The sequence below is a fragment of the Cupressus sempervirens genome, chromosome 3, assembly GCF_028749045.1.
Source record: "Cupressus sempervirens isolate cs-2001-9-10 chromosome 3, ASM2874904v1, whole genome shotgun sequence".
NCBI lineage: Eukaryota > Viridiplantae > Streptophyta > Pinopsida > Cupressales > Cupressaceae > Cupressus > Cupressus sempervirens.
The window spans coordinates 105,791,575-105,818,624 of NC_143120.1; positions in this window are offsets into that span (position 1 = coordinate 105,791,575).

Here is a 27,050-nt window from a genome sequence, read left to right on the forward strand (position 1 = left end):
GTCACATTCCTTAAACAAGTTTAAGACTTTCCTAATCCAAACCAAAGTCTCCCCTCAAAAAAAAACCCAACCACTAAGTCATGAGTGCTCTTACAAAACATAAAGACTCTTACAAGCCCACTCATGACTCTTACACCCATCTTCCACAATCTTCCCTCTTCCACACTCATTCCTCTTACATCCCTCTTACATACTCAACCCCACTCATCATGCCCTTAACCAACCCTTAACCCTACCCTCTCACACTCATCCTCCTTGTGACAAGTGTCACCTTCCCATTGGTGCTAAACAAGAACAATCCATGTGCTCCCCTTTGAGTGCATCTTAGCCCTCCTTAAGCCTTCATCCATCCTTGCATCTAAGCCCTCCATCCCTCTACCCCTTAGCCTATAAATTGAATCCCATCCCAAGCCATTTCATCAACAATCTTTGAGCTAAAGTTACCATGCTATTTTGAGAACCAAAGCCATCAACCATACCCTTATAATACCAAATTGAGAGCTCACAAAGCTACCAATTTGCCATTACCCATCTCCATTGAAGCAACTTTTGAGCATCTTGAGCATATATCCATAGCAAAAGGACACATCTACAGAATCAAGAAAGCATGGAGTGTTTTCTCTCGTGAGGTTTGCACTTCTTATTTTCTTTCTTAGTCTAAGCATATATGTGAATTTAGTTTTTGTTTTGTGAATGTTTACTTTATTTGTTAATGTTCTTTGCATACTGATTCTGGTTCTACATTTTGGCACGCCCGGTGGGACCCCACTATGGGTCATTTAATCATCTATTTTCATCTATATGTCATTTTTCTAACCATCTAATGTTTTCTATTGTTTGAGTGTGTTGTGAGGGTGTTTTGCTTGTTTTTGCAGGTTAAAGAACGCACTTAGGAAGAAGAAATACCATCTAAAAAAAAAATTTCGCATTTTTCAGCTTTTTTTGGCGCGGTTTTGGCGTCTGCAACCTGTTCTGTCTGCGAAAATCGACTTCTGCAAAAATCCGTGTCTGCGCAAATCAACATCTGCGAAAATCCGCATCTGCGAAAATCGACGTCTGCGAAAATTTGCGTCTGCAAAAATTGACATCTTTGCTTATCACCTAGGTTCTGTGCTGCAAATCTATTTTGTCCTCTTCATATTTTGGCGCCTCTGTAGTTCAGCATCTTCGTATTTTGGCAGACTGTGTTTCCCATAGTTAAGCTCTCATTTTTGAAGATTTTGGCTAACTAACTAAATTGCTTTTTTTTGTCTCATTGCAGGTTGGAGCACATATGGAACCACTAACCATTCTTCTTGCAGGTTTTCATGTTGCTAAAAAATGAACTTGAATGTTTAACCATTTGTCTTTGAATGCATGTTGCTAAAAAAAAAATGAACTTGAATGGTTAAACACATTTTTCATTGAATGAATGTTGCTCAAAAACACACTTTTGAATGTCATGGATTAAAATCAACTTTCTTTGGAATGCAAGCTTAAAACAAAAAAATCCAATCTTGAATGCCAAGGATCAATTAACCATTACAAATCTCTTTTTCACATGCAATCTAGGTAAAGTTGGATTTTTGGACATTTAAGAAACTTTGTTAAGTTAAAATACAAATTTACAAAAATCAATTTGAGTAGTTCCTTGGACTCACCTCTTTTCTAATCACCCATCAAATATTAACCATTGGTTGCAATCTCAGCGCCATTTATGGGGATGGGTCTACTTGAAAAAGGTGTTAAATGTTCCACAATCTAACTCACTCACTTGGTCTTTGAACGTTTGCTTTAACTTTATCAAAATTCTTAAATGGTCAAAACTCTAGATTAAATCGATCACACTTCAAGTTTGGGCACTAAAATTGAAGAACAACTGACGTGGAGAGCCTCCGGGCGTGCGCTTGAAATTGAATCTCACACACTTTTGTTTTGGGCTTAAAACAAACTCACACTCAATCTTGAATACCTTAAAGAAAATTAATCGATACTTGACGTGGAGGGCCTCCAGGCGTGCGAGTTTGCTTTTGTTGACCCTAACTCTTCTTATTGTGTGCATTCTTTGATCAACTTACTTTTGTTGGTGCTTCAAGTTGGAATTGAACATTGTCTCTTAAACATGAGTGCTTTCAAAGTCTAGATTAGCACACATAAGAGTCAGTTGGTAAAAGAACAAGCGTGTTTTTTAGCCCAAGGTCATCCGAGTCTTCTCTCCCCTTGTCGTCTTTCGAGGCCATCTTGGGTGCATAAGATTAGGATCCAAAACCTTGTTTCTTTTTTAGGAGGCCTGCTTGGGGATTTCATCACCCCTTGGACAACCTCAACTCCAGCGTTCCGGCGGAGTATAAGAATCGGGAGGTGAATCGAAAGACACCTCTCTTGGGATCAAGATTTTGTCATTCGGGCTAAGCCTTAAGGAACTTTATACCCTTGAGAAGTGAAAGAGGAGAAGTGGGTTACCGCTCCTCTCGACTGTGTGACATCCTTTTAGTCTCATCTACGGATTTGGGCCTCACATACCTTGCGTATATCGAGGACTCCCTAGCTAAACCAATTGTCTGCCTTGCAGAAAACCATCTAGGATGTTAATGTGTTTGGAGTGACTGATCGAAACATTTGTAGAACATACACACTCCTTGGCGCAAGTACCACATTCTGAGAACCACAAACTTCTATCTGGGTGTTCCTATCTATTGCTTGTTTTTATTTTACTTGTTGAATGAATGTTTGCCAAACTTGGTCAATCCTAGCTTAGGGCACACTTAGCGTAGTCACTTCCTATTTTGGAAGTTGAACAAGTTGAAGCAAAACAACTGAGATTTTTCCCAAAGCCAAGCAGATTCAGGAATTTATGTCGGAACAACCCAAACCCAAACAGAAGTTTCACAAGGTCAAACTCAAGCCATCTCTAGCATACCAAGAACTTTCAGCCAAGATAAAAGCAATAACACCAAGCCCACGAATTTCCAAACTCCAAAAAGCAGAGGACAAAGCTACCGACGAAGCACTTCAAGAGGCCTGGTTAGAGCGCACCATCAAATTTAGCCAACATCCAAGAGTTAATCCTGCTTATGCCTTACCAACTAGGCATGATTTCTATGATTAGACACCCTTGTTTCTCCACATCTTCTTGGATAAGCTTCACTCTAGAGTCATCTTTGTAGAAAAGCTAGCCATATTAGGTTATCCCCTTAAGAATTATTAGCTCATCCATCTCATTTAGAATCATACCATCTAGCCAGTAATCAAAATTCTGCATATCTAAGCTTTCAAAATTGTTGTCACCTTGCTAAAAGTTTGCCATTCCTAAAATCTTCCAAATCCACCAATCTCACCAAGGTTATCCCTTTGACATAGCTTTGTCTAGGGTAATCTAGCTTTGTCACTTGTTATCCCTCATCACCTTGAGCTAAAGGTTGGGATTCACAAGTGGTCAATCTCGTGTTCTTCCTAAAGGATCATCAGTCTATCCTTAAGTTGACACAATCACCACCAAGCTTCCACATAGGAAAGCAGACCTTTTGTACTTTGACAACATATCTTTGAAGTTAGAATCCCCAACCCAATCCTCCTTAGGTTTTGTCATATAGCTTTGCCTCAACCTAGGAAATCATTTGCATAGAAAAGCCTTCCCCCTTTTGCATCCATCAGCATTATTGCATCTCGTCCCTAGGAGCATTTTTTCATGCCACCCGTCACTCACTTAGCCAAGAAGAAAGAAACAATGGAGCCCTATCATTTAGATCGAACAGCCTCACCCCCCTTGAGCACTCAGCCATCCTTCAGCCCAGAGCCAGCTATGCCATCACCTACTGACATTGAAGCTTTCATGAACCAACCAGGAAATGCAGTATTGGTAAACGCCATTATAGACAAAAACAAAGAGACAATAATGGCTAATTTTCGAAGGGACAATGTAGGAACCTTTGACTTTGGAAGACCCCCTCCATTATCAGATCCATCTCACCCATTGTTTGGGCAGCTACCACCACCCATAGGCTCTTATGATCCAAATTATCCTCAATATATCCCAAAAGAAGAGCCTCCAGCCAATCCATATGACCCAACAGACGCAAACATACCATCATCCACCCAAGTTGAAATCTCCATGCCGCAAGCCAACCCAGCCACCACCACTCCATCCTTGGTTCATACCTCTCCACTCCAAACCCCCTTTACCCAAAACATGTCACCGTTCACCCCCTTCACTATTGCTACTACTCCCACACCTAGCCTTCCAAATCCACCCATCTCCCAAATCAGTGCTAGCATCTTTGGCCAACCTCAACAATATACAATAGGGATGCCACCCATGGGGCCAAGTAATCAACCTTTTATCGCCCCCAGCTTGTTCACCACAGCCCAAAGCACAATCCCATCATTTCCATTAGGTCTCGAGAGCTCAATACCACCAGCCACAAATCCACAAGCTACTACCTTCACTCCACAAAGCTATCAAATCCCACAAGCTACTGCCAATCTTCTACCAAGCTCCCAAGTGACCCTAGCTCCCACCACCACTCTACCAAGCTTCCAAATCCAGCCACAAAGCTATCAAACCCCATCAGTTCCATTCCCACCACCTCCACCACCAACTAATCCATTACCTCCACTTACCAACTACTTTTCAATGCCACTTCTAGGAGGTAATCCACCACCCCAGCCAACCACCAATTATTTGCAGATGCCATCCCAAATGGGGGCACAACCCACATATATTGGTCAAACCCCACAAGCCCTCCGATCCTTTCCTCAAGCCTCACAACCATCTTATACCTTACCTCCACAAAGAAATCCATTTAACCCATAGCCAGCTTATGTTCCTCAATCCCAACCTCAAATCCCATATCAATAGCAAGCCTCGCAGCACATGCAGCAATATGCGCCACCTCCCCCTCAACAACCCGTCATCCACCATGCAGCTGCCCAAACAATGTACAATCCCTATCAGCAAATCCCTCATAACCATCCATATTAAATGGCCCCATCCAGCACATACCTACCTCAAGGCACTCCTACATTGGGGGCACCCCAACCATCACCTATCAATTCAGAGTGGGAGCAAATGAAGACAACCCTGAAAGCCATCCAAGAAGGGAATGATCCAAAGACATTCAAGTTTGAGAATGTGTGTCCTTACCCATTTGACAGAGCCATTACCACAACACCATTTCCCAAACACTTTGAGGTACCTAAATTTGACAAATTCAGAGGAAAAGGAGACCCTGTCACACATATCAAAGAATTTTACATGCATTGCCAGGACGTGGCATACAATGATGTCTTCCTCTTGCACCTTTTTCCCAAAAGCTTGGCTGGACCAGCTCTTGAATGGTTTTATAGAATCCCCTATGGCACAATTAATAACTTTGCTGAATTATCTGAGGCATTTGTAGCCCAATATGCCCATCTTGTTGAAACAGAGCTATCAATAGTTGATCTTGTCCACACCAAGCAAAAAGGTGGAGAAAGCCTTGCCAAATACCTGCAAAGATGGCAAACCCTTACCACCCGCATATCCTGCACCTTGCCAGAACGCCATGTGGTGAAAATGTTTATTGATAATGCACATCCCAGCTTGGCTCACCACATGACCATGAACTGTTTGCAGACCTATAAGGATATCAAAGAGAAAGGAATGATCCTTGAGCAAGGACTCATCAAAGATGGTGTGGTAAAGATTTACAAAGAGGCCAACCAAAATCAATCACATTCCAATGACAAGTCTAGGTATTGGAACAAAAACAAGCATGTTGCAACAGATGGGGTTACTGACACCAGACATGTGAATATCATTGGTCCTTCTCGAAACCAGTCTAACCCACCATATCAAAAAAACAACCAACAAGCTACCAATTACCAACAACGAAATAACCAAAGCTATCAAAACCATAATACAAGACCCAACTTTCAAGGGTCTAACAATCAAGCTAATGCCATCAATGTAGCTGCAGGGCAAAAGCCCAGATTCCAACTTGCACCTAGAAACTATACACCCCTTGGTGAGCCATTGGATGTTATTTTTGAGAAATTGGCTAAGGAAAACCTTATCAAATTTCCTCCTACCCAGCAAATTGATCCAAGCCAATCCAAAGCTGCATGGTACAAGGACAATGAGTATTGCAAGTTCCATAGGGTAAATGGTCACACCACCCTCAGATGCATGAAACTGAAAGACTATGTGCAAGACCTCATTGATCAGAAGGAAATCACTGTTGGTGCCCAAAACTCTCCCAATGCAGGCTTACAAATTTATCAAAATGCTTTTCCTCCACATAACAACCAAAATCTTGGAAAAGCACCTATCCAAAACAACACCAACAACCGCCAACCAAACCAACAGCATGGGAAGAACAATGACCACACTTCATCCTATATAGACTATGGTAGCCTTATAGGTTGTATATCTGAGAAAGTGCCTTCAGTCAATGTTATCAATATCCGAGGACCAGACAATGAGTGTGCGGTCACCACTCGAAGAGCGCGATTTAACATTGCAGGCCCACCAGTTTCATCAACACCATCATCTCCATCAAAAAGCCGGTACAATATCTTGGAACACCTTGGGAACATGCCAGCCCAAATATCCATTTTAGACCTTCTCCGCACTAGTCCTGTGAACAAAGACATCCTTGACAGTGCTCTCATAGAATCCCGTGTCCCTTCTGATATCAATGCTACTGATTTTCATAATCTTGTTGGACACCTTTCATCCTCATGTGCCCTATCTTTCAAACCCATCGACATACCCGTGGTTGAGCCAGATCACACCCTTCCACTTCGCATAGCCATCATGGTATCCAATTTTGCCGTGAAAAGAGTAATGATAGATAATGGATCAGCCTTGAACATTTGCACCCTAAAATTCATAAAACAAGCTGGGTATACTAAGGCAGATATGATCAGTGAGGTTATCACCATCAAAGCTTATGACAACTTGGAAAGGACCACAGAAGGGACTATTTTTCTACCAATCAAGGTTGGGCCAGTCATTCAAGAGACAGTTTTCCATGTTGTTGATCTAAACCTACCATTTAACATCCTCCTTGGTTGCCCATGGATTCATGCTATGAAGGCCATTCCATCCACCTACCATCAATGCATCAAATTTCTGCATCAAGGCACTGAGGTAACCATCCATGCCAATCCAGAACCCTTTGCTTACTGCAATGCAGTTGAAGCTTCATATACAAACCATTTCCCTGGAATAGACATCGGCACAGCCATCGCCAGCTCATCCCACACTTGTAATGACGCAGAAACCATCCTTGCCTCTACCCTATCTACTATAAAGATCAACAACAAAGGATGTGGAGAATATAGTCTATCAGATGCATTTGCTGTCGGAGCAATCCCACTTGATCCACATACCCATGGACGGCCAACATATCACAAAGCTAAGGAGATTCCACCTCCTCGATACAAACAGTTTGGCCCAACCACCTTTTTGTCCTCAAAAACCCCTCTTCATGAGGAGCTCACTCCAGATATCAACAATTGGCTACATAAGGATGCACCTCCAAGAAATCAAGCATGCCTTGATCACTTCAGCCAAAAGTATCCCCAACAACATAAGCTCGTCACTAAAAAATGGAACTATCAAGGAGGTGGACTAGGACCAGAAGAAAGGGGCATGCAATGTCCCATCGAAGCACATGATTGGGAAATAAAGTCAGGTCTTGGCTTTGGCATACCCACAACTGGGGGCACCAACGAGAATGGTCACGCTTTTTCGAACATCCACCATGACCTTGTTGAAATTGAAGACATTCCTGAGGAAGTTGAAAAGAGAGCCTACGACGATATCCCTGACCAAATCTTCCTAGGAGACTCTGTTCTCCGAGAACTATCCATCCATCTCATTGACCTACCACTTGCTCATCCACAACTCATAGATTGGGACCAACCAAGTGTCATACATATTGATGAGTTCGCATCAGAGGAAGTGCTTCTAAGATTCATGGGAGCTTAAACTCCTCATAAGAAGACAAAGCCAGATTCTGCCTACATCTACAAGCTAGATCCCAAGGGGTATTTTGGAGAAAATCCCCAACCTAGTTTTGATACACCCAAAACTGGAACTAAGGTAAATCTGGGACTAGCTAAGGCAGCGAAGAGAACCCCTCAGCAAGAAAATCCAAAGCCACAAGCAGAACATGAGGATTTAGTATTGCCTCCTCAAGATAATCGACCAGAGGTGTCTTCTATTCTAATAGAGGATACTAGAGAAGTCAACATTGGTTCTTCAGAGATCCCTAGAATTGTTCACATTGCTGCATCCCTATCACAAGACCAAGTTGACCTCCTCTTTGAGGTTTTACGAGAGAACATTGGCCAATTTGCATGGTCATATCAGGACATGCCAGGACTCGATCCAAAGCTTGTAGTTCATCATCTTGCAGTCGATCCAAAGATCAAGCCCGTCAGACAAAAGCTTAGGAAAATGCACCCCAAGGTGGCATTACTAGTCAAAGCTGAACTAGAAAGAATGTTAGCTGCTAAGGTTATCCGACCTATCGACTACTCAGAATGGATCTCCAACATGGTCCCTGTCACTAAGCCTTCCGGTGACATCAGAATCTGTACTGATTTTAGAGATCTTAACAAAGCTTGTCCAAAGGATGATTTTCCCTTGCCCAACATAGATATGATTGTAGATCTTACAGCTGGACATGAAATCCTGTCCCTTATGGATGGATTTTCTGGGTATAATCAGATCAAGATTGCAGAAGAGGACCAGCATAAGACAGCATTCACTACCCCTTGGGGAACCTTTTGCTACACCATGATGCCTTTTGGCCTAAAGAATGCTGGGGCTACCTATCAAAGAGTTATGACAGCCATTTTCCATGATCTTATCCATAGCATTTTGGAGGATTATGTGGACGATATCCTAGTCAAATCTCACACCTTCATGGATCATCTTGCTGACCTGGAGAAAGTCTTTGATAGGTTGGCCCAATATCATCTCATGCTAAATCCCAAGAAGTGTGTCTTTGGGGTCACATCTGGCAAGCTTCTAGGCTTCATAGTTTCTAAACGAGGTATAGAGATCGACCCCAAAAAGGTCAAGGCTATCTTAAACATGCCTCTTCCCCAAACACTGCGACAGCTTCGCTCTCTTCAGGGAAAACTTCAATCTGTCCGACGCTTCATCTCCCAACTTGCAGATAAGTGTACACCATTTTCACACTTGCTAAAGAAGAATGAGAACTTCAAGTGGGATCTTTTATGTCAGCGTAGCTTCGATCAGCTCAAGCAGTATCTCACCAATCCCCCTATCTCGGTTCCACCAGTTCTTGGTCATCCCTTGATCTTGTATATATCAGCAACACCTACTGCTCTAGGGGCACTTCTAGCACAACATGATGATTATAGCAGAGAGAGAGCCATCTACTATATCAGTAGAACCCTAGTTTGTTATGAAATCAATTACACTCCTATGGAAAAAGCTTGTTTGGCAGTTGTTTTCTCAACTCAAAAGCTTCGCCACTACATGCTAAGTCATACCATCCAACTAGTCTCCAAGATTGACCCTCTCAAGTATATGCTCTCCAGAACAGCACTTACGGGCCGTTTGGCCAAATGGGTTATGCTACTAAGTGAGTTTGACATCCAGTATGTGGATAGAAAGGCAATCAAAGGGCAAGCTATAGTAGATCACCTAGCTGATGCACCTCTACTAGATGCATATCCTTTGCTCACAGAATTTCCAGATGAGCATATTTTCCTAATTGAAGAACAGCCCCCATGGAAGCTTTATTTTGATGGCTCATACACCTCTCATGGATCAGGGGCAGGAATATTATTAGTTACACCTCAAGGAGATTACATTCCAAAAGCCTTCAAGCTACAATTCCCTAGCACCAACAATATAGCAGAATATGAAGCTCTTGTAGCAGGATTAAAGATAGCTGCAGAATGGAATATCACCGAGTTACAAGTCTTTGGTGATTCCCAACTCATCATCAAACAAGTCTTAAATGAATATCAAACCAAAGATGAAAAGCTATTACCCTACAAAGAGCTAGTTGATCAGCTGACCCAGCATTTTATAAAGCTTCAGTTTACACAAGTGCCTCGAATGCAGAACAAGGCAGCAGATGCCATGGCCACTATCGGCTCGCTCTTGGAAATTCCCCAAGAAGCTACATAGTATGAGTTTTTAGTTGAGCAGCTCCTCACACCTGCCTATGCGAATGAGGATTCAAACCATGTTTGTATCTTGGTTGGTCCCCAATCCCCTTGGTACCATGAAATTCATGCTTACCTTAACGATGGTATCATATCCCCTCACCTCACACATACCCAACGCCAGAACCTCATCCGAAAATCATCCCGCTATGTTATCATAGCCAATACCCTATATCGTCGGGGTTATCACGATACTCTCTCTCGATGTTTAGATGAAAATGAGGCCGCGATGGCATTAAAAGAAGTACATTCCGGACTTTGCGGTGCCCACATGAGTGGTATTGTCCTAGCACGACAAATCCTTAGAGCAGGCTACTATTGGCCTACCATTGAAGAAGACTCTTGTGACTTTTTCAGAAAGTGTCTCCCATGTCAGCAGCATGCAAATCTTGTGCACGCTCCAGCACAGGATCTATAGCCTATTGCACCACCTTGGCCTTTCGCTTGTTGGGGCCTTGATCTAGTTGGAACTATCACCCCTCTCTCATCTAATGGACATAAATGGATAATAACAGCTACAGACTATTTCACTAAGTGGGTGGAAGCAGTCCCCCTAGTCTCAGCTACAGGAGTTCAAGTCTCCAAGTTCATCTTGTACCACATTGTTTGCCGCTTCGGCATCCCATCCACCATCTTCACTGACCATGGAGGTAATTTTGAAAATCTCAACATGGAAGAATTATGCACTTCCCTCCGCATCCATCACCGCTTTTCTAGCCCATATTTCCCACAAGGTAACGGCCAGGCAGAGGCAACTAATAAAACCCTCCTCAAAATCCTAAAGAAAGTTGTCAATGATTTCGGCTGTGATTGGCACCTTCAAATAAATCCGGCTCTATGGGCCTATCGAACTTCCTTCTGTACATCCACAGGCACAACTCCATACTCCCTAGTCTATGGTGCCGAAGCGGTATTACCTATAGAAGTTGAACTTCCCTCACTACGCATATCTTTGCGAGGGCAAATCTCAGATGAAGAATACAGAGTAGCTTGACTCACCCAGCTAGATCTCTTAGACGAGAAGAGACAACAAGCCTATGACCATCTCACAGTCTATCAAACTTGTCTCAAAAGGAATTTCAACAAGAAGGTGCTCCCACGACACTTTCAGCCAGGTGACATGGTCCTCAAAGAAAATATGAAAGTCCAAGTAGATCGAGAAAAGAAAGGCGAGTTTGAACCTACATGGCTTGGTCCCTATGTGGTTACTTCCTCCTTTGGCTCCGGAGCCTATCAATTATCTACACTAGAAGGAGAACTCTTGAATGATCCCACTAGCATCATTCACCTCAAGAAGTTCTATGCTTAAAGATCCTTGGTATACCCAGCTTTTGAAAAAATACAAAAAAAAAAATAGTAAAGAGAAATAAGCGTCCAATGGTGAAAACTTGGCAATTCAAGTGCCTTGGATAGGTACCTTGGTAAAAACCTGGTAATTCAGGCGCCTTGTGTGCTAAAGACTAATCCATTATCTATCACTATCCTATCCCTCATCCATCCACCCACCATCCCATAAAACACCTACTTGTTCCCTTGGTGTTCCAATCAAATATCCAAAATCTGATGGAGCTTGTCAATACCTCCTGTACAGATTGTAAATCTTGTACCAAAGCTTGTATTATACCTTGTAAATTTTGTACCATACCTTGTATATATCCAAATCTTGTCCAAAGCTTGTACCATATTCCAGCTTGTAAATAATCTTGTACCCTAACCCGTATCCTATCACATGCACACACAGAATCCCATTTTCCTTAAGCTTTTCACAAACCATCTACCTGTCCACCTATCAACTATTATAGACATCCCATCCTTCACAAAAATTTCCATCTCACAAAAAACCAAAACATGAACAAACTTGTACATTTGTAACATATCTTGGTCTGTCAGCTTATACATCCTCTTTAGCTTAGTATCATTGTATCTATCCGACTTTCATGTTAGTTCATCCTTGGTCAACATCTTGCACACATTGCACACCTTGGTTAGATATTCCAATGCATCCTTTAGCTAGATCTCCTATCACCAAAGTGTTATCCTTCTTAGTTCAGCTTGCAAGAAAAATCACTCATCCAGATCCATCAGCTTAGGTGCTCTCTGATAGATTTTTGCAGGATATAGCTTTCCTCATGTTTGATCTTGGTCCATTAGTACCTCGTCTTACCCATCTCGTTGGCAAATAGTTCTCTTTTGGATTTTCACTTTCTTTTGATTTGGGATCTTCCCTTTTGGGTCTTGAAATATCTTTTCCAAGCAATCTCCTTGTTCCCTCCTCAAGGTTGCCATGATCTTCCATATCATGGTATGCTGCGAATGGGGCAATTAGACCATAAGGTCTTGATCAGGTCTTTTGCTTGTTTTCTTTTTCTGCTTGTGGGTTACCTAGTGTCATTTCCACGCTGCCTCCTCTGGGATTCATGTGTGATACTGGGGCAATCCTTGTGTGTTTGTTTTGAGTCAGTTCGTCAGTCCTTTGGACGGTTGGTGAAAAGGCCTTGATGTTCTTGGTAACCTTGGCAATTAACCAACAGTCCTATAGCAAATCTAGTGCTCAACTACATGGTGGTAGTTCTCTTTGAAGTATCCCCCCGCTCAAAAAGCTTCAATGGATTCCTCTGATTTCCCTTTATCATTCTCCCGTAGTGAGATTTTGAGCTAATTCAGTCCCTTCTCTTCGCCAACCAACGTCTCAGCTCATCTCAATTTCTTGTACTTTTCAAGAAGTCGTCAAGCCTCATTTCTCTCCCCGCCGCCTTCTTGAGGGGGCATCATCTAAGTCTAGTCTCTCCTCTTCTTATCCGAGACTGGGGCAACATTGTTGCTAAAACATCTTCCTCATGTTGTCTTCATTCAAACTTCTTTGAAATAGTGTTGTCTTGACACTATGTCAAAGAGGGGCAAAATGTAGACACCTAAATTTGATTACACTACTTTGGTAATCTAATTTAGCCATCTCTAAAGGCATCATTAATTAAATTCTTATTTAATTAATCCTTTGTCATCCCCTAGTTGATTAATTTAATTAATCATCTATAGTCCTAATTGATAAATCAAATAATCTATTATTTATCAATTAAATCCTTTTCTCCTATCTAATTCCAAAAATCCCCATTTATTAAATAAATCTATTTGATAAATGAAATCCTCAAATTCAAAAAAACCCTAACTTATCTCTAATCCTCCATTTAGCCTAATCCACCCCATCCACCCATACTAACCAAGCTTAGCCACTAACTCACCCACCCTCATTAATGCCATCCACTTGCACATCTCTAACATCCCTAATCTAATCCTAAACCCAAGCCTAATCCACCCCCTAATGTTGTCACATTCCTTAAACAAGTTTAAGACTTTCCTAATCCAAACCAAAGTCTCCCCTCAAAAAAAACCCAACCACTAAGTCATGAGTGCTCTTACAAAACATAAAGACTCTTACAAGCCCACTCATGACTCTTACACCCATCTTCCACACTCTTCCCTCTTCCACACTCATTCCTCTTACATCCCTCTTACATACTCAACCCCACTCATCATGCCCTTAACTAACCCTTAACCCTACCCTCTCACACTCATCCTCCTTGTGACAAGTGTCACCTTCCCATTGGTGCTAAACAAGTACAATCCATGTGCTCCCCTTTGAGTGCATCTTAGCCCTCCTTAAGCCTTCATCCATCCTTGCATCTAAGCCCTCCATCCCTCTACCCCTTAGCCTATAAATTGAATCCCATCCCAAGCCATTTCATCAACAATCTTTGAGCTAAAGTTACCATGCTATTTTGAGAACCAAAGCCATCAACCATACCCTTATAATGCCAAATTGAGAGCTCACAAAGCTACCAATTTGCCATTACCCATCTCCATTGAAGCATCTTTTGAGCATCTTGAGCATACATCCACAGCAAAAGGACACATCTACAGAATCAAGAAAGCATGGAGTGTTTTCTCTCGTGAGGTTTGCACTTCTTATTTTCTTTCTTAGTCTAAGCATATATGTGAATTTAGTTTTTGTTTTGTGAATGTTTACTTTATTTGTTAATGTTCTTTGCATACTGATTCTGGTTCTACAGCTTGTGGGGTTTGATAGCTTTGTGGAGTGAGGGTAGTAGCTTGTGGATTTGTGGCTGATGGCACTGAGCTCAAAGGACCTAGTGGAAATGATGGGATTTTGCTTTGGGATGTGGTGAATAAGCTAGGGGAGACGAAAGGTTGATTACTTGGCCCCATGGGTGGCATCCCTGTTGTATATTGCTGAGGTTGGCCAAAGATACTAGCACTGTTTTGGGAGATGGGTGGATCTGGAAGGCTAGGTTGGGGAGCAGTAGCAGCAATAGTGAAGGGAGTTAATGGTGAGGTGTTTTGGGAAAAGATAGTTTGGAGTGGAGTGGTATGGACCAATGGTGGAGTGGTGGTAGCTGGATTGGTTTGTGGAAGGGAGATTTCAACTTGAGTAGAGGCTGGTATGTTTGGGTTTGTTGGATCATATGGGGTGGGTTGAGGCTCTTCTTTTGGTATATAAAAAGGATGACTTGGATCATAAGAGCCTATGGGTGGTTGTTGCCCAAACAATGGGTGAGATGGATCTGATAAGGGAGGAGGTCTTCCAAAGTCGAAGGCTCCTATATTGTCCCTTTGAAAGTTAGCCATGATTGTTTCTTTGTTCTTGTCTATAATGGTGTTCACTAATACTGCATTTTTTGGTTGGTTCATGAAAGCTTCAATGTCAGTAGGTGATGGTACAACTTTCTCTGGGTTGAAGGATGGTTGAGTGCTCAAGGGGAGCGATGCTATTTGATCCAAATGATAGGGCTCCATTGTTTCCTTCTTGTTCTTGGCTAAGCGAGTGACAGATGGCATGAAAATGTTCTTAGGGATGAGATGCAACAATGCTGATGGATGCAAAGGGAGAAGGCTTTTCTATGCAAATGATTTTCTAGGTTGAAGCAAAAGCTATATGACAAACCTAAGGAGGATTGGGTTGGGGATGCTAACTTCAAAGATATGTTGCCAAAGCATGAAAGGTCTACTTTCCTATGTGCAAGCTTGGTGGTGATTGTTTCAACTTAAGGATAGAATGATGATCCTTTAGGAAAAACATGAGATTGACCACTTGTGGATCTCAACCTTTAGCTCAAGGTGATGAGGGATGACAAGTGACAAGGCTAGATTAACCTAGAGAAAGCTCTGTCAGAGGGATAACCTCGGTGAGACTGGTGGATTTGCAAGATGGTGGGAATGGCAGAATTTTGGCAAGGTGACAACAATTTTGAAGGCTTGGATGTGAATTTTTTTGATTGCTAGCTAGATGGTTTGGTTCTAAATGAGATGGATGAGCTAAAATTCTTTACAGGGATAACCTAGAATGGCTGTCTTTCCTACAAAGATAACTCTAAAGTGAAACTTATGCAAGAAGATGTGGTGAAACAAGGGGGTCTAATCATAGAAATCATGCCTAGGTGATAAGACATAAGCAGGGTTAACTCTTGGATGTTTGCTAAATTTGATAGTGCGATCTAACCAGGCATCTTGACAGGTTTCGTCAGTCGCTTTGTCTTTTGCTTTGTGGAGTTTGGCAATTCGAGGGCTTGGTGTTACTTCCTTTCTCTTGGCTGAAATTTCTTGGTATGCCTGAGAGGGCTTGAGTTTGGCTTTGTAAAACTTCTGTTTGGGTTTGGGTTGTTTTGCCATAAATTCTTGAATATGCTTGGCTATGAGAGATCTGGGTTGTTTTGCTTCAACTTGCTCAACTTCTGAAACAGGCAATGACTACGCTAAGTGTGCCCTAAGAAAGGATTGACCAAGTTTGGAAAACATTCATTCAACAAGTAAAAGATCAAGCAATAGATGGGAACAAGCAGATAAAAGTTTGTGATTCTCAGAATGTGATACTTGCACCAAGGAGTGTGTCTGTTTTACAAATGTTTTGATCAGTCACTTCAAATACATTAACATCTTAGATGGTTGTCTACAAGGCTGATAGTTGGTTTAGCTAGGGAGTCCTCGATATACCCAAGGTATGTGAGGTCCAAATCCATAGATGAAACCAAAAAGATGTCACATAGCCGAGAGGAGCGGTAACCCACTTCTCCTCTTTCACTTCTCAAGGGTATAAAGTTCCTTGAGGCTCAGCCCGAGTGACAAAATGTTGATCCCAAGAGAGGTTTCTTTGGATTCACCTCCCGATCTTTATACTCTGTCGGAATACTAGAGTTGAGGTCATCCCAAGGGGTGATGAAATCCCCAAGCAGGCCTCCTAAAACTTAAACAAGATTTTGGATCCTAATCTTATAAACCCAAGATGGCCTTGAAAGACGACAAGGGGAGAGAAGACTTGGATGATCTTGGGCTAAAAGATAGAGTTCTTTTCCAACTGACGCTTAAGTTTTCTGATCTAGACCTTGCAAACACACATGTTTAGGATGAAAATTTTCAATTCCAACTTGAAGCATTAACAAAAGTAAAATCGATCGAAGAATTCAAACAAGAAGAAAAGTTAGGGTCAACAAGAAAATAAACCCGCATGCCCAAAGGCCCTCCACGTCAAGTATCGATTGATTTTCTTTAAGGCATTCAAGATTGAGTGTGATTTTATTTTAAGCCCAAAATAAAGATGTGTGTAAAACTCAATTTCAAGCATGCGCCCAAAGGCCCTCCACGTCAAGATTTGTTCAAATTTTTATGCCCAAATGAAGTGTTAGCGAGAGTAATGTTCATTCAAGAAATTTTCTAACTTAGAAAAACCAATAAAAACTCAAGTGAGTGGAGTTTAATTTTTGTGGAGCACTTAACACCCTCTTAGGTAGACCTATCCCCATATATGGTGCTGAGATTACAACCAATGGTTAGAATGATGAGTGATTAAAGAGGGTGAGTCTAACAACAAACTCACTCAAAGTGTCTATATTTGTTTTTATAACTTTAAATTTTTCTAAAATGTGGATTCTTTTTATGTCCCAAAAGATGAAGTGTGATGTATGATAATCATTAATTGATCATTTGCATTCAAGATTGTGTTTGTTGTTTTAAGCATGCATTCCAAGAAAAACTTAATTTTAATCCATGGCATTCAAGATTGTGTTTGAGCGACATTCATTCAAAAAAAATGTGTTTAACCCTACAAGTTCATTCTAAGAAAAGCCATAGAAATGCTAAAACAGAAATGATGATGGTGCAGATAGGCAACAATAACCAGACAGAGACAACAGTTAACTAGGTGGAGATACCAAAATACGGAGATGCTAAACTATGGAGACGCTAAACTACAAAGATGATAGTCAAGTTGGCGAAGATGACAGTCAAGTTGGCAAATATGACAGTTAACCAAGTGGAGACGTCAAACTGCGGAGATGATAGTTAGTCATATAGAGACGATAGTTGATCAGGCGGAGATGCTAGTTAACTAGGCAAAGATGCCAAACTACAGAGATGATAGTTAGTCAAGTAGAGATGACAGTTGATCAGGCGAAGACGCTAGTTGGTCAAGCAGAGATGCTAGTTTCGCAGGCAGAGATGCCAAACTGCGGAGACGACACTGCGTGTAAACATAACTGATGGGCGTAGGTTTTTTTTCTAGAAATTTTATTTTTTTGGTATTTTATAGATTTTTGAGGATATGTTTTCTTCCCAAATGCGTCCTTCAACCTACAAAAATAAGAAAAAAACCTTACAACCCACTCAAACAACAATAAATATTATATTGTTAGTTTGTAAGAACAAAACATGGATTGAAATGGATGAATGAATGACCCATAGTGGGGTCCCACTAGGCATGCCAAAATGTATATGAGAAATAAGCATGCAAGAAATACAAAATCAAGGAATCAAAAGCATTTACAAACTTAAAAAGCATAACATATATGCTAGACAAAGACAAACCCTCAATTGAGAATATGAACCATTAAGAGGTTCTCTCAATGAGGCCTTTCTTGTTTTAGAGATGAGTCTATTTGGTAGATTGGTATGTATGCTCAAAGGGCTTCAAATTTGCTTCAATGGATGTTGGAGATGGATAATGGAAAGTTGGTAGCCTTGTGAGCTCTCAATTTGGCATTATGAGGGTATGGTTGATGGCTTTGTTTCTCAAACTAGCATGATAACTTTACTAAATAGATTGTGATAAAATGGCTTGGGAGGGGATCCAATTTATAGGCTAAGGGCTTGAGGGTTTGAGGGATAAGATGCAAAGATGGGAAAAAGCTCATGGAGGGCTCAGATTGCATGAGAGGAGAGCACATGGATTTTCTTCCTTACAACCAATCAGGGAGTGATACATGTCACAGAGTCATTGGTTAGAGAAAGAGGGGTTGAGGAGTCAACAAAGGAGACTCAAAGCTCATAAAGACCCTCATAAAAGATTGTAAGAGCAATGAATGGGCTTGTAAGAGTCATTTATGGCTTTGTGGGCTTCATAAAGTTTTATGGTTGGGATATTTTGAGGGAAGACTTTGGCTTAGCTTAGGAAAGTCTTAAGCTTGTTTAGGATTGTGCAAATGATTAAGGGTAGAATTAGGGATGGATTAGGATTAGATTAGGCTTGTTAGAGATGGGCATGTGGATGACATTTAATGAGGGTGGGTGAGCTAGTAGCTAAGCTTGGTTAGTATGGGTGGATGGGGTGGATTAGGCTAAATGGGGGATTAGGGATAGGCTTAGGAAGAGCATGAAGACTTTCTAGAAGAGTCTGGAACTTCCTAGGATGAGGATAAATAAAGTTTATTTATCTCAAAGGTTTGGGTTGAGGAAATATTTATTAAAACATTTTTAATAAATATGAGGATTAATATTTAACCTTAATTAAATATTTTGAGTTGGGATTAGGGTAAGGAAATGATGGGATTAGCCTTTAATTGAAATTAAAGAAGGATTAGAAGATTTTGGAAGAGGTTAGTGGTCTTAAGAAAATTGGCCAAGTTTTGAGCAAAAAATAAATAAATTATATATTTTGGAATTTTTGGTCAATTTATTAATTAAATAATTAATAAATAAGGAAATAATGTTTAAATAAGATTTAAACATTTTTGGGAGGGATTTCTTAATTAAATATTTTTAATTAAGATAATAGGATTTAATGTCATAAAAATAAATAAATAAATTTAATTTAATTAATTAATAAATGATTTAATGCCAAATGAAGAAGAACAAAATGACTTTGAAGCTGAAGGATCAAACATGGAAAGAAGGAATGAACCTAGATTAGCCAAGTATGTGAGAAAAAATCACCCTACAGATCAAATCATTAGTGACAAGGATGCTAGACCAATGACGAGGAATAGACTTAGATGTGAATCATGTCTGCTGAGCAAGGTTGAACCCAAAATAGTGAAAGATGCACTACAAGATGATGACTGGTATAGAGCCATGGAAGAAGAGATAGATCAGATTGAGAAAAACAAAACATGGTCTCTAGTTCTTGGACCAGCTGATAAGAATGTGATTGGTACAAAATGGGTGTTTAGAAACAAACTTGATGAGAATTGTGAGCTAACAAGAAACAAAGCTAGACTAGTTTGCAAAGGCTATGAACAAGAAGAAGGACTAGATTATGGAGAGACATTTTCCCCTATTGCAAGAATGGAAGGAGTAAGAACATTACTTGCATATGTTGCATATAAAGGTTTCAAAGTGTACCAAATGGATGTGAAGTTTTCCTTTCTAAATGGTATACTGGAAGAGGAAGTTTACATAGAACAACTAGAGGAGTTTTTTGATAAGAAGAACAAGGACATGGTCTGCAAGCTACACAAAGTACTTCATGAATTGAAGCAAGCACCTAGAGCATGGTATGAGAGGCTGCACAAATATCTTGTCAAGTTAGGATTTGAGAGAACAGATGACAACAATAACTTTTACATCAAAGATGAAGAAGGTAAAGACATTTTGATATCAGAAATCTTTGTTGATGATATAATATTTGGAGGAAAAGATGTTTTATGCAAAGATTTTGCTAATCAAATAAAGCATGAATTTGAGATGTCAATGTTTGGAGAAATCAAATTTTTTGTTGGATTACAAGTACATTAGTTGAAGCATGGCATAGTTGTGACCCAATCCAAATACATCAAGGAAGTACTCAAAACATTTGGGCTAGAAGAGTAAAAACTAGTCAACACACCAATGGAAACATGCCATAAACTATCCAAGAATGATGAGTTTGCTAAAGTAAATTAGACATTGTATAGGTCAATGATTGGAAAGCTACAATATGTTGTACATAGTAGACTAGACATTGCATTAGCTATTGGAATAGTAGCAAGATTTTTTGCAAATCCAACAGAAAATCACTTAATGGTAGTAAAGAGAATATTGAGATACCTGAAAGGAACTAATGACTTTGGTTTATACTACAAGAGGAATGAGAAGTTTGAGCTGAAAGACTACATTGATGCAAATTGGGGAGGTAACATTGATGATAGAAAAAGCACTAGTGGAGGAGCACTTTTCATAGGGAAAAGCTTAATTACTTGGACTAGCAAAAAGTAAAGCTACACCTCACAGTCTACTATTGAAGCTAAATATGTGGCATCTGCTATAAACTACACCAATATTGTATGGATCAAACATTTTCTACAAGGTATGAAGGAAGAAGTAAATGAGCCTATGACACTTTATTGTGTTAATACAAGTGTTATTAATATATCAAAGAATCCAATAATGCATGCTAAAACTAAGCATATTGCAATCAACTATCACTATGTAAGAGAGTTGGTGGAAGACAAACAAGTGAAGATGGAATACATTAGCTCAAAGGAATAGATTGTTGATATCTTCACAAAAGCACTACCAAAAGATGCTTTGGAGTATCTTAGAGGTAAGTTAGGGGTGATACCCCTAGCTAAGGCTACTTGAACCAAAAAGCAAGAATGCCTTGCATCAAATAAGCTGAATGTTGAAGATTTTATATATTGATGTAGAGGATGTTTACTTTGGGATCCATGCCTAAAGTAGTAGAAGTGCTAAAATTTCAAATCAGTCACAAGCAAGGTGACAGAGCACGACATTGAATAAACTTGTAAAAGCTACACTTGCATATTAAAGATGCTAATATGTCTTTGGTATTGTTGTCAAAGAGGGAGAAGTAGACAACTGATCAAAAATCATCGAAGATAAAGAATTAGAAAAGAAGGAGAAGTTGTAAGATGTTGATTAGAACAACACAAGTTGAGAAATACTGAGGGAGAAAGACAAAGAACAAGGATACAACAACAAAGAGGGAGAAGCTAAATGAAGCAATCAAAATAGTAGAAGGAGATATGATGTTACAATTTACTTTTTGGAATTTGACTTACTATTCTAACCTAGTAAGCTTGTGGTTGAATAGTTTAGTCTGATGGTTGATCAATTTTTTTTGCCATTAATGCCAAAGAGGGAGATTGTTGGAAATCTAATTGAAAAAGCTCATTGTTGAAGACCAAAGAGGGAGATTGTTGCAAAGAAGGAAAGATCATTGTAAAAGAATTTTTTCAATCATTTTTTTGTCATTGATGTCAAACCTACTATTTGTAGGGATGATATTTTCTTATAAGATCCAAGTACTATCACTTAGTTGATTGATGAAGAGGATTTGCTCAACAAGATGTAACAAGAGGACTTAAGGGAAAGGTTGAGTTATGATGTTGTAATGAAGTGTAAGGATTAGTTAAGACAATGGTTAAGTAATGTATTGATGATATACTCAAGGATATAGAGGTTGGTCACACTTAGAATTATTGGAGGAAGAATTTGTAACAAGGTTGATTGTAAAGCTTAAACTAAAATCATTAGTGGGTGTCGAGCAAGTTACTTGAAGCCGAGAAAATTCTCAGTAGAAGCCGAGTAACATAAATTTCTAGTGTGTGTTGAGTGATCTTCATGTGCTAAGTGAAGATCAAGTATTGAGCATCAAAAAAAATTAGTTGGTGCCAAGTGATCTTTAGGTGCTGAGCATCAGGAAAAACACATTTGATGCCGAGTAATATAGTATGTGCCAAGCAACAGTATTTCAATAGTGTCAAGCTACTACATTATTTCAAAAGATGAAGATTTGCCAAATCTAAGCTGACATAGTGGTTACATTGAATTTTGTGGATGAGTTGGAAGATAAGGATGATGAGTTGGTGGCATAGAATTCTATGTAAGCCATTTTTGAGTGAATTTTAAAGGATTATTCAAGAAGTTTCTAGAGGAAATAGAATATGGGTTAGATGCAATGAATCCTACCTAATCCATGCGAATTGAAATTGAAAAAATGGAAGAATCAAGTGAGAAAAGGTACTCCAAGACTTCTATTTAAGAAGTCATAGAACAAGAAGCAAAGAGTTGCTGGTACTATTGCTGCTGAAGAGCCAAATCTGCAAAGTAGTTAGAAGGGTGTCAAGGAAGAGACATCTAGGAGAAAGAAGAGCACAAAGGCTCTGCATCTACGAGTGGTCATGAAGAGATGATTGCACTGGTACATTAAACATGGAGACTCAAGAGGACTAAGCTTAAAAGGAGGACAAGCTGTTAAGAGTTGCAAAGATGGAAGGCCAGGTAAGGGTATAAGCTGAGAAGTGATCTAAGATCTACAAGATAAGTTGTATGTTGTAGTCAGGACAACAAATTTTAATACTCTCTAGCAATTGTATTAGATTTGAAAATCCTATGGACTTAGGTTGGCCTAACAACCATTTGTAAATTCTTTAACAGGGTGACATTCCAAGTGAATGTTCTAAAGTTCTTTAACCAGGTCCACTTCTAATAGGGTGGTTAAATCCTCTAACAAGGTCATATTTAATAGCGTGTTGTAAGCCTTTAACAAGGTAGGTCTTTCATAGGGCATCACTTTAGAAGAGTGAGAATTGAGTAGCATGTTATTGGTGGTTTTTCTCAAATTGGGTTTCCACATAAATCACTGTGTCATGTGTTGATTTCTTATGTGTTATGCTTGCATGTTGATTTACAGTAACTTGCTGATTGGATATGTTAAAGCTTGAATGGTTGAAGAATAGGACATTTGGACCTTGAATAACTAATTCACCCCCACCAGTTATTCTACATTAATTCTAATAGTATTGTGTTTATAAATAAGAACTCGTACTTGGTTAGTGTGAAAAAGCCATGTTTTGATGTGTTTTCCATCTGTATTTTGCATCTGATGGTCCATAGATAAACTTTGTAATCCTCAAACATGGTGATTAGGAGATAGTCTCCTAGGATATTTAGATTGTTGGTGAATCTTGAGTTTCTCCACACCACTCCGGAATGGTGACACTTGTCCACACTAAAATCCATTTCAGGCTAAAATATTTAAAGGATCAAAATTGACTTGTAAGTGACAACCATAAATTTAGATTATATAGGCAAAGAGGTCATGTGATTGTGGTCATAGATTTTGAGGAAATCAATGGTGATCATGAAATAGTTCAAAAGATAAATGCATGGATCCAGAGGAAATAGAGTAATTCCATGTGGGGATTCAAACCAACTTATTAACATGTAGGCCTAGTCAAAGCACAAAGACCAATCTTGATCGTTGATTTGGTAAGTAAAGATGGTACATCAATGAAATAGATTTAAACTTAGAGAAACAACTAGAAATGTGAAATGGAATAGGTAGCATGAAGGGTATTGTTGAACTGGTAAGGGAAAATGAAGTGTTTCTAGCACATTCCAGAATGATAGTGGACTACAGAACCCATGGAGGATGCCAGAGGTTAATAAGGAATATCAAGCTATCAAATCCAAAGTTAGGAACGTTACCAAAACCATGTAATGATGCCAAACTATTAGAGTTTTGAGGGTTTCTAAATATTTCTACTTTCTTTCTCTAATGTATTGAATTTTAATAGATCACTGATCAACAATCCTATATTTAGAACACATCTATGCTCTGTATGGTAATAATTAAATGTAACTAGCTAGTTCTAAAGTGCCTACAAATGTAACTTTTCATGACGCAAATTAAATCAACAAAATTTCCATGTAGGAAAACCCCTATAGATGGGACTACTATGTGAAACTTTGTGTCTACATTTTGATTCTATCATTCATCATGTTAATTTAGTCTTAGTTCTTGCATGGTCTTTGGAATGAAATGTGTTGTTAATGGAAACTGTGGGATTGAAGATGAATTGGATATTGTTTCTTTCTTTTTAGTGGCTATATGAATTATCACCATCATTCACAATACTTCTCATTTCCTCTATTCCATGCAAGTTACTTTCATGTGCATTTTCATGGTTGTATGATAAGTTTGGGATTTGTTTAATATTAGGTGCTGAGTAGGAAGAAAATGTTTGTTGTGAAATCTCAGTAACTTGGGCAATCTAGATATTGTTTAGTTAATCACACTTTCTCTTCTTATGCAGTGTGCATCAATAGCTAGTCTTGCATTTTGGCATCTCACCTTTAAGATATAGAATAGATTGAATTTTGGGTATTGGAAGAGCTTAAAATTGACTCATATGAATTCATAGCTATGGGGGTTGTGGGTCATCGTCTAAAATTCACCTATATTTCTTGAAGTGTTGGGAAATCTAGTCATACTGCTTATGCTCTTTGGTTAAAATCATACCTTTGGATATTTTTGATCTACTAAAAATAATATTCATCTCAAATATTTGCACATAAGGGAGCTTTAACTTTCGATTTAGGGGTCCTTGATAGAACACCTACATTGACCCATTTTGTTGCTAACTACTTTGTATTTCACTACATTGTGCATATCAAGAGTTAGGGTATAAAAGAAAATTCAAGGAAGACAAACTATTAACCAAAAATTTTTGGTGACTCTACTAGGGAATCAAATGTAAAAGATCCTTAATTTATAACACAAAAGAGTCTCTATTGTCACCTTCCCCAATATTTGAAGTTACAAGGGAGCTAACAATCTCATGTGTCTATTATTCATTGCATAAGTATTCTTAGTAAGTCTATCTATGACTTCACTGAAATAACTTTAATCTAAGCACTCATACAATTTACTTGTTTCATATTTCTTGTTTCATATTTATTGGCCCATGAGGAAAAAAGGTGCTTCCTCATGAAGGTAAAATCCCAATAATATAACCCAACCTTAGTTTCCAAGATGAACAAGAAGACATAATCATTTAGTTGAATACACTCACTTGGAGGAGTAGAAAATCCATGAATGATTATATAAAAGTTAGTTTGTAGTAGAATGAGAAGAAGCCAACATTGAGTATTGGGAAGGTCTTCTTCAGCAGGGAAGATTGAGGCAAGCCTAAAAGAACCTATCTATGAACAAGCTAGTTCATCCTAGAATCCAAATATACTAGGAGTGTTCGTGATTGTGGTCAAATTGATCTAGTATTTTTGAAGAGTTTAGGAAAGTTGACTTTGTAAGAATAAATAGTCTACCAATACAATTGTTGGGGGGGGGGGGGGGGGGGGAGGGGGGATGAATTAGTTATATAAATATTATCACAATTATCAACTTTATTAAACTTTAACCACATGAGCAATGTAATTAGAAAACACAACAAGATATTCAATAATAATAATATTAGATATGTTAACTAGGGAAACCCTTGATCAGATGAAAAACCCTAGTGGGGATGGTACACACAAGATCATGTACTAATATAAATACTCCTTGTTAGAGGATGGACCCTATTTGGAGTTTCTAACAACATTCAATACATATTTGTCCCTGTTAGCAGACTTTGAATCTCTGTTAGGAGATTCCAACCCTGTTAGGAGTTGTGGAAGGTAGATGAACCCACTGTCCAAATAGCTCAGGGTCAATACCAATGAACCCATTATCCAAATGATCTCTATATTATTTCTTGTAGAGTAATATAAATGAATTGTACTACTCCTTCCTCTTTCTTTGTCTTGTCAACCAGATTTTTCTCCTTCTGATCTTGTAACTAGATCACAAGTCTCACATCCAATAATCCCTTAAATTACTTACTTGTATTTACCAAATACTCTACTCCTTTTTAGAGTTCCTTGATTCGTTCATATACATCAACTTATTTCACTTCATCAAAAACAAGGAAAAAATGTTTCCTTTATACTGTATCTTCAAAATAATTCCTTGAATCAACTTTGAGGATTTCTCAATTAATTATAATAATATAATAAATTAATTTTTAATTATAATAAGACTTAACATCATCAGATTTGCACAATCCATTTGTAAATAAGAAGTTTTCTGAATTCGATTGTGTGTGTTTTTTTACCATCAACATTTCAGATCATACTACATGATCCATCATCAGGATGTGAAAGAGTAGGATAGTAGAGATATGATGATGGATCATGTAGTATGATCCGAAATGTTGATGGTAAAAAAAAAAACACAATCGAATCTAGAAAACTTCTTATTTATAATAACACTATCGACTCATAGTCTATACAACTTCTCACATGTATGACATTAGGGCTTGTGCACTTGTTGGTATCATCGACACAGTGTCTTTTGTCACTAATTGACTATGCATCACCTGATTACATCTATATTAGAAGATATAATATGAACATCAAAAATTTCTTCTTAGATACTTTTTTGCTTCTTAGATACTTTTTATCTATACTGCTCTTTGTAAATTAGGCATATCTTCCCTACAATCTTTGTCTTACTTAATGAGCATCAAACCTTAACATCAAGACATAGTACAAGAAATGTCCTTAACTATGCTTTACCAAACAATAAAAACCTTGTCTATACCACTATGATCTCTATTTGCTACTCAACCAGTCTTCATAGACTTACTTCTATATTGACATCATTGAAAAACATAGCCATGAATGCAACATATCAATATTGCCATATTCTCACCAATGCTTAGGATACTCCCCTAAAGGAATACCATCAACATTCATGCTAACAATCTCCCCCTTTAGAATTGAAAAGATCTAGGTTCCAAGAATACTAAATAATACTCTGTTGTTGT